Raw genomic sequence first — 8,379 nt, 5'->3', positions numbered from 1 at the left:
TCTGTTGCTTTACTAAATTACTTTCAAAACAGACTTTTGTTTTAATACAGTATTTTGCTAAAACCTTTCAACTTGTGTAAATCACTTTCACTCTACTCTTAGTCAATAAGTTCTGCCCCCTCCAGTATGTGTACTGCCTTGGAATCCTCTTGAGAACCCTCTGAACTCTGGCATACTGACGCTAGCCCTTCCACACTACACTTGTTCAATTCTTGGTTACTAAGTCTAGGTGTAAGCACTACTCAGGATCCTTGAGATCCTTAGGAAACTTTGATGCACCTAGACTCTGATTTTGTCTATGGAATTGAGGCATATGAGGCCATTGGAGGCTTTGGGAAATTTGGGCCTAATCGGAGGCTCCCTATAGAATAGCTTCTTGATTTTTTATTATTATTTATATAATTCATTCATTGGCATGTAATAATTTGTAAACAGATATTGGGGTATTTAGTGAAAAAGGGTGGGTAGATACATGCTTTATGGGGTAATACGGGTAGAAATCATTCTCCTAGACCTTACTTTTAAATCTGTTTGCTCTACTAAGTATAAATCATGTTTATAAGGTTCTACATCTTATCACGTCTTGAAACTATGCCTATAGGATTCGGATAATTTCGTAATATGAATCATGCTTTCAATGTCTTAAAATCATATTAACTTATAGATGTCATGCCTATAGGACTTAATTCAGATTCTGGTACAACGAGTATTTATGTATGTTTCCTCGCCTGCAAACCTTTAAAATTAGTGTCAAACGTATATATCATGCCTATAAGGAACCATATTCAAAATTCCGTTTGTCAATCTAATTTAGTCTAAATAAGTCAACTTGATCACGCCTAGTTCACTTTTGAATTGGTTTTATTAAGTGTTAAATATTTCTTGAAACAAGTTCTTTTAAACTCCCTCAATCTCATTAGATATCCTGCTTATAGGTATTAAAGGAGTCCATTTCAAAACCTTCTTTATTTCTGCATTAATATAGATATTAGTAATCCGCGTATAGGCAAGCCCTTAGGGCATTTTCAAAACTGCATCTCTGAAACTGTCTCTATTGCTTAATGTTTTTTATCCTAGGGTATAACTTTTGAGTCTAAAAGAGGTTGTTTGTCTTCTCCATATTCACTTAGATATCCTGATTTAGGACATTGTCTAATAAAAGACCTTAACTATGCTTGAGTCGTGCTGCTTATGTTTTTGTTTGAAGAGGAAATTTTGAGCCTCTAATTGCTCCCTTTATGTGTTGAAAGTCCTAAGTGTTTTTGATTGACTCCTTAAAATTTTTGCTTTTTAAAACCTAGGGGTACGTTTAGAACCACCTATAGGTAGAGGTCCTAATTCCCTCCAGGACCATTAAGATGGGACGGGTAGTAATAGAAATCGTTGACCAAACACTCGCTTTGCATGACCAATAAGGGGATTGGAAGAGTAGATATGGGATATGATGACTACGCAATAATGTCACATGTAGCCCTTCATTGAGGAGTGTTTACCGGACATTGTATGGGGTGATCCTATAGGATAACCAACCTAGGACCCCTCTTTAACAAATTCCTTCTTTATTTAAACCTTTGTTTTACAACTTGTCCAAACCTTTATCTTACTACGTGCATTACTTGCAACCTATTTGATTTAACCGTTTACTTGTAATGGATTAATTTGTGAATATAAGTTCACCCGGGACCCACAGTTGTGGACCAAGAGGGGTGCCTAACACCTTCCCCTCGAGGTTACTTTGAGCCCTTACCCTAATCTCTGGTAATGCAAACCAACCCAAGAGTTAATCGCTCTAGGTGCCCTAACGCACCATAATCCGTTAGGTGGCGACTCTTCAAATACCCAATTCCCAAAAGGAAATGAGTCATTATACCCTGTGAATGTCGAAACCCGGACTTCCCCGTCAAAAGGGAGAAAAAAGTGGGTGCGACAAAATATAAGATTAAACACTCAAAATTATAAATGTTTTGGAAAAAGGAAATTTTCGGGAAACCTTAGTTTAGAAAAAATGGAAAACCATTCAAAAATTATAAGGTTCTTGCAAAACTCATACAAAATAGGTTTGATCTATCTCAGATCTTGCATAGATCTGAGAAATTCAAAGGACAAAAATTAGGGTTTCGAGAAGAACAACACAGAGATGAAGAAGCAAGCTTAGAAATCCATAGATCTAAGGAGATATAGGAAGATCTTACTCAAAATCGAACCAAAACAACCTGAAACAGACGACCAAGGACCAAAGGCATAAGCAGACTAACCTAGGTCCCTTGAGGACCATGGAGTTGATGATACCAGCATAGGAAAGGCCATTAGAGGCCTAGGGGTGGTGAGAAACCACCATGGATGGCCATAGATGAGTGATGGCGAGGGTGGATTAGGATTAGGTTTTGAGAGCATTGGAGAAGAAAGGGATTTCAAAGCAGCTGTTTGGGTGAGAATGGCCGAGTTTGGGGGGTCGTTTGGAACTAAAAAAGGTAAGGGGTAATGGTGGTCGTTGATCTCTTTGATCAACGGCCAAGATTGAAAAGATTTGGGGCCGGGTTAGGTGTTATCGATTTGGGCTGGGTATGTTTTGGGCCCGATTAGGATTGGGGGAGGTTAAAATTGGGCTAATTTAATAGGCTAGGTCCAAAATAAAAAAAATGGCTATTTGTTAAATACATAATTAATTGCTAAAACAATTTTAAAAAATGGTTAATAAATTATAAAAATGATTTTCATGCATTGAAATGTTTTAAAGTAATAATTTAATATTTAAAAAATATAAAAGGCTATTTTCTGGTAAAAATAATGTAATAATGCATGCATAGGCTATAATTGCAAAGTAATTGCAATTGCATCCTAAAAATACCAATGTGGCCATTTGTGCAATAATTGAAACTTACTATAAATGCAAATGATAAATTAATCCACAAAAACTATTATAAAACTATTTTGTGATGCAATCAGTGATTGTTTTATAAATAAAATGTTGGGATAAATTAATTAAAATATTTTTAAAATGCAAAAATTGTATAAAATACTAACTGATGCCAAGGCATAGTTTTAAAAATATTATTGGAAAAATTGGGTATCAATAGCTGTCCCTCTTTACCCGGGAAGGATGAAAGAGTTTTCGGGTAAAGACATGATGGCCAATTTTGATCGGATGGGATGTTTCGAATGATAGAGGCCGGACTCCAATCTTTGAGCTGCCTACATATCCTTGGTTTTATAGGAATCAGGCCATATGTATTTTTGGGTTCATTGGTGGAATATACCAATGAAGTCATTACAAGAATGGACACGAGATTTCGGATTGGGTGCAAGAGTGGTTATGGTGAACGGTTAATTTTGAGATAGTTTGAAGGAACTAGAGCAAGGTCGCTCCTGCTAGGATAGCGGTATCTTGCTGGTCACTTGCAGATAAAGAGACGCTACAAACATGTGCGAAAATTTAAACATGATACAGATTCCCTTTGTACCATGAAAGTTGTCTTCGGACGGTTAAGGATGACGTCCTCAGACCATGATGTCCTGGGCCATGAATTGTTTTAGTGCGGGATTCGTAGGCCATGAAATGATGTTCTTGGGCCATGAAGATGGTGCCTCCGAACCATGATGCCTTTGAACATTGATATGCAAATTTGAGAGATCTTCAGTCCATGGCATGGTATCTTCCGGCTATAAGGATGATGCCTTTTAGATTATGATGCCTTTGGATAGGTTGACGATATTTCATCCCATGAGATGCAATAATATGATGCTACCAAGACAAGGCTTAGTCTTGTAAGATGAAGGGCAGAGCTTAGCCCAATCGAAAAACAAATAGATAGTACCAAAATAGATCGATATTTATGCAAGGAAGGACAATGCTTAGTCCCCATGCAAACGTGGAGACAATGCTTAGTCCCCATGCAAACGTGGAGGCAAGGATTAGCCTCATGCATATATAGAGGCAGAGAGTAGCCCCATTCAGACGTGGAGGCAAGGATTAGCCTCATGCAAATATGGAGGCAGGGATTAGCCTCATGCAGATATGGAGGCAAGGATTAGCCTCATGCAAACAGGGAGGCAGGGATTAGCCTCATGCAAATATGGAGGCATGGATTAGCCTCATGCAAATATAGAGGCAGGGAATAGCCTCATGCAAATATGGAGGTAGGGATTAGCCTCATGCAGGTATGGAGGCAAGGATTAGCCTCATGTAGATATGGAGGCAGGGATTAGCCTCATGCAAATATGGAGGCAAGGATTAGCCTCATGCAGATATGGAGGTAGGGATTAGCCTCATGCAAGTATGTGAGACAAGACTTAGTCCCATTCAAAGAGCCAGTAGCAAATAAGAGTATGGAGGCAAGGATTAGCCTCATACAGATATGAAGGTAGGGATTAGCCTCATGCAAATATGGAGGCAGGGATTAGCCCCATGCAAATATGGAGGCAAGAATTAGCCTCATGCAATTATGAAGTCAAGGATTAGCCTCATGCAGATATGTAGGCAAGGATTAGCCTCATGCAGATATGGAGGCAAGGATTAGCCTCATGCAAATATGGAGGCACGGATTAGCCTCATGCAAATATAGAGGCAGGGATTAGCCTCCTACAAATATGGAGGCAGGGATTAGCCTTATGTAGATATGGAGGCAAGGATTAGCCTCATGCATATATGGAGGCAAGGATTAGCCTCCTGCAAATATGGAGGCAGGGATTAGCCTCATGCAAATATGGAGGAAAGGATTAGCCTCATGCAGATATGAAGGCAAGTATTAGCCTCATGCAAATATGGAGGCAATGATTGGCCTCATGCAAATATGGAGGCAAGGAGTAGCCTCCTACAAATATGGAGGCAGGGATTAGCCTTATGTAGATATGGAGGCAAGGATTAGCCTCATGCAGATATGGAGGCAATAATTAGCCTCATGCAGATATGGAGGTAAGGATTAGCCTCCTACAAATATGGAGGGAGGATTAGCCTCATGCAAATATGGAGGAAAGGATTAGCCTCATGCAGATATGGTGCAAAGGATTAGCCTCATGCAAATATGGAGGCAATGATTAGCCTCATGCAAATATGGAGGCAGGGATTAGCCTCATTATGTGGGACAGGGCTTAGTCCCATACAAAGAGTGAGTAGCAAATAAGAGTAGTATATGTCTTAGCTGGAGATATATTCGGTGTCTGATGGCCTGATTGATATTGACCCTGTTACGTGCATATATTTGCGGACGCTATCGTTGCATCATATGTGCCTGCATTCAAAGAAAAATTGTAAGTTTTGTGAGGGAGAGGTTGGTTCGTGCTTCTGTCTACTGGCCTTGCTTTGCTCCATTCTGAAGGCCTTTTTGAGTTTCCCTGGGTAACACCTGACTGTTACGGAAATAATGTTTTCAAAAATATGTAATTATTGATAAAATAGAGTCACTTTAGAAACATATTGATATATCAAATGATTTTTAGATGAACTAGTGATTGTAACACATTTCAGAGACATTGCAGTTTTCTCATGTTAGAATTTTGAGGGTCCTCAAAATTCTGCCCCAGTTTGGTAAATGACCTTTCAGCTATTTGCGGGTAATGAGCCTTGTTGAACCTTCTTCGGAATGTTGAGAATCCATCTCAAAATTCTGCCCCAGTTTCTTAACCGATTTCTGACTATTTGACATATGTTGGAGTTAGGTGACTTGCTCCGAAATTTTGAGGGTCCTCCTCAAAATTCTGCCCCAGTTTGGTAGATGACCCTTCAGCTGTTTGCGGGTAATGAGCCTTGTTGAACCTTCTTCGGAATTTTGAGAATCCTTCTCAAAATTTTGCCCCAGTTTCTTAACCGATTTCTGACAGTCTGACATATGTTGGCATTGGCTGGACTTGCTCCAGAATTTTGTGGGTCCTCCTCAAAATTCTGCCCCAGTTTCCGATCTTGGGGAAAATGGAAATTTTATTATGATATGACCGAACCCATAAGGCTACCTACGTATCCCCTCTTAAATAGGAATCAGGTCAAGCATAGTTCAATTGATCAGATAAAGAAATGTAAGTAGTCTAAGCATAGTATCTATTGACTGCCTCTGAATTGATTGGTTTTGGCAAAATATCTTCGTCCATTTCTGCAAGTATGAGTGTTCCTCCTGTCAGTACCCTGTGAACTATGTATGGGCCTTGCCAGTTAGGAGAGAATTTCCCTTTGTCTTCATCTTGATGTGGGAAGATCTTCTTCAGTACTAGCTGTCCTGGAGCGAATTACCTTGGTTTGACCCTTTTATTGAAAGCTCTGGACATTCTATTCTGATAAAGTTGACCGTGACATACTGCGTTCATACTTTTTCCATCTATAAGGGCCAATTGTTCATAGTGGCTCCTTATCCATTCTGCATCGCTGAGTTCGGCTTCCTGTATAATCCTTAAAGAAGGAATCTCTACCTTGGCTGGGATGATAACTTCGTTACCATAAACTAGCATGTAGGGGTTGCCCCGGTATTCTTGAGACCAAATGGCATCATCTTGTAGCAGTATACTCCCCATAGTGTAATAAAAGCTATTTTTTCTGCGTCTTCTTCATCCATCCAGATTGGTGATAACCCACAAAGCAATCTACAAAGGATTGGAGTTCATGCTTGACGCAGTTGTCGATTAGGATGTGTATATTTGGAAGTGGGAAGTCATCCTTGGGACTTGCTCTATTTAAGTCTCGATAGTCAACACATACTTTGACTTTCCCATCTTTCTTTGGAACTGGTACAATGTTGGCTAACCAGGTTGGGTACTCAACCACTCTGAGGACTTTGGCTTTGATCTCCTGTAACTTCCTCCTTGATTTTCAGGCTCATATCTGGTTTGAATTTCCTGAGTTTATGCTTCACTAGCAGACACATGGGATTGGTAGTCAACTTGTGAGCCACTATGGACGTGCTCAAACCGGTCATGTCATCATATGACCATGCAAAAATGTCCTCATATTTCTTTAGAAAACGGATGTATTCTTCTTTCTCTGTCGGCGATAAGTGAATGTTGATGCGAGTCTCCTTGACGGTCTCAGTGTCCCCTAAATTTACTGCTTCGGTTTCGTCCAGGTTGGACTTAGGCTTATTCTCAAAGTTTTCAACTTCCCTGACAATTTCCTCAGGTATCTCATCTTCTTCATCTGAATCACTATTATCATATTGTGTTTCCTCGTTACATGTCATTGTCACCGGTTCATCAAGAAAAGTAACAATAACGCAGTAAAAAGAAAAATATGAAAGATAATAAAAAATAATAAAGAGCAATGCATTTGATTAATACTTAAAACATCCAAACGAGTACGTCTCGATGATTCGAGCATTTATTTTGAAACAAGCGAGTCTTTAAAAAACAAAATTACTAAAAATCTTAAATGCCTAGAATGGCTATAGGAATAAAATCTGTCGAGCTACCCAGGGACTCAGCGGGCCCGGGATGGTGTGGCGGTCCAGTTCCTGAGAACAGCTCCCTACTCTACAGTCTGAATAATGAGGCCTTCTTCCTCTTCCTCCTTATTAATTATTGCACTGCAGTCCATGCCTTCATCCTCCAAAAACATATTTATCAGCCCCGCTAACGCTTCTTCTTCTGTAGTTCCCCATATTGTGTCAGCTTGGTGAAGATCCAGATGCGGCACCGGTTGCTTAAGAGGGTAATAAGGTCCGTGCCATTGAGGCAACTAATTATCATACTCTTATCATGATACTGGTATCCGAGCTCGAAGGTAGTGCCATGACGCTTCAGCTGTATCGGCTTAGTAATACCCCAGAGATTCTTCCCAAGCCCCTTTTCCGGGTTCATACCCAGACCATGCCAGTATGCTTTCTATTTTGCTGCTCCACCATTTGTCTTTTTCAACGGCATTGACACGTTCAATATAATGGTAGTTTTCCCCTCCTAGCCTTCTTATGTTTCCAATAACCGGGATAGTTTGACTGGTGTAAATGGGGTTACTCCCATCTCCATGGTAATCACCTCCTGATGGTTCTATTCGAATTTCACGACTTGATGTAGTGTGGAAGCCACAACCCCAGCGACATGTATCCATGGTCGGCCCAATAGAAGATTGTATGAGGCTGATATGTCGAGCACTTGAAATTTAAGGTCGAACCAAGTTGGCCCCCTCTGTAGACAAAAATTAATTTCCCCAATCGTGGCCCTTTGGGACCCATCGAAAGCTTTCACATTCATGCTCCCTGCAAGTATTTCATGGAAACCTTTGCCTAGTCTTTTCAGAGTATCCAACAGAAAAATATTGAGGCTTGAACCTCCATCAATCAAGACCCTAGCAATAAATTTTTATTCAAATTGCACTGTGATATACAATGCTCGATTGTGATTCAATCCTTTCGGTGGTAGCTCATCTTCGTGGAAGATTATTTTATGACTTTCCAGCACCTGCCC

The sequence above is a fragment of the Nicotiana tabacum genome, chromosome 8, assembly GCF_000715075.1.
Source record: "Nicotiana tabacum cultivar K326 chromosome 8, ASM71507v2, whole genome shotgun sequence".
NCBI lineage: Eukaryota > Viridiplantae > Streptophyta > Magnoliopsida > Solanales > Solanaceae > Nicotiana > Nicotiana tabacum.
The sequence above is the reverse complement of the archived record's forward strand: the minus strand, read 5'-3'. Positions refer to the sequence as shown.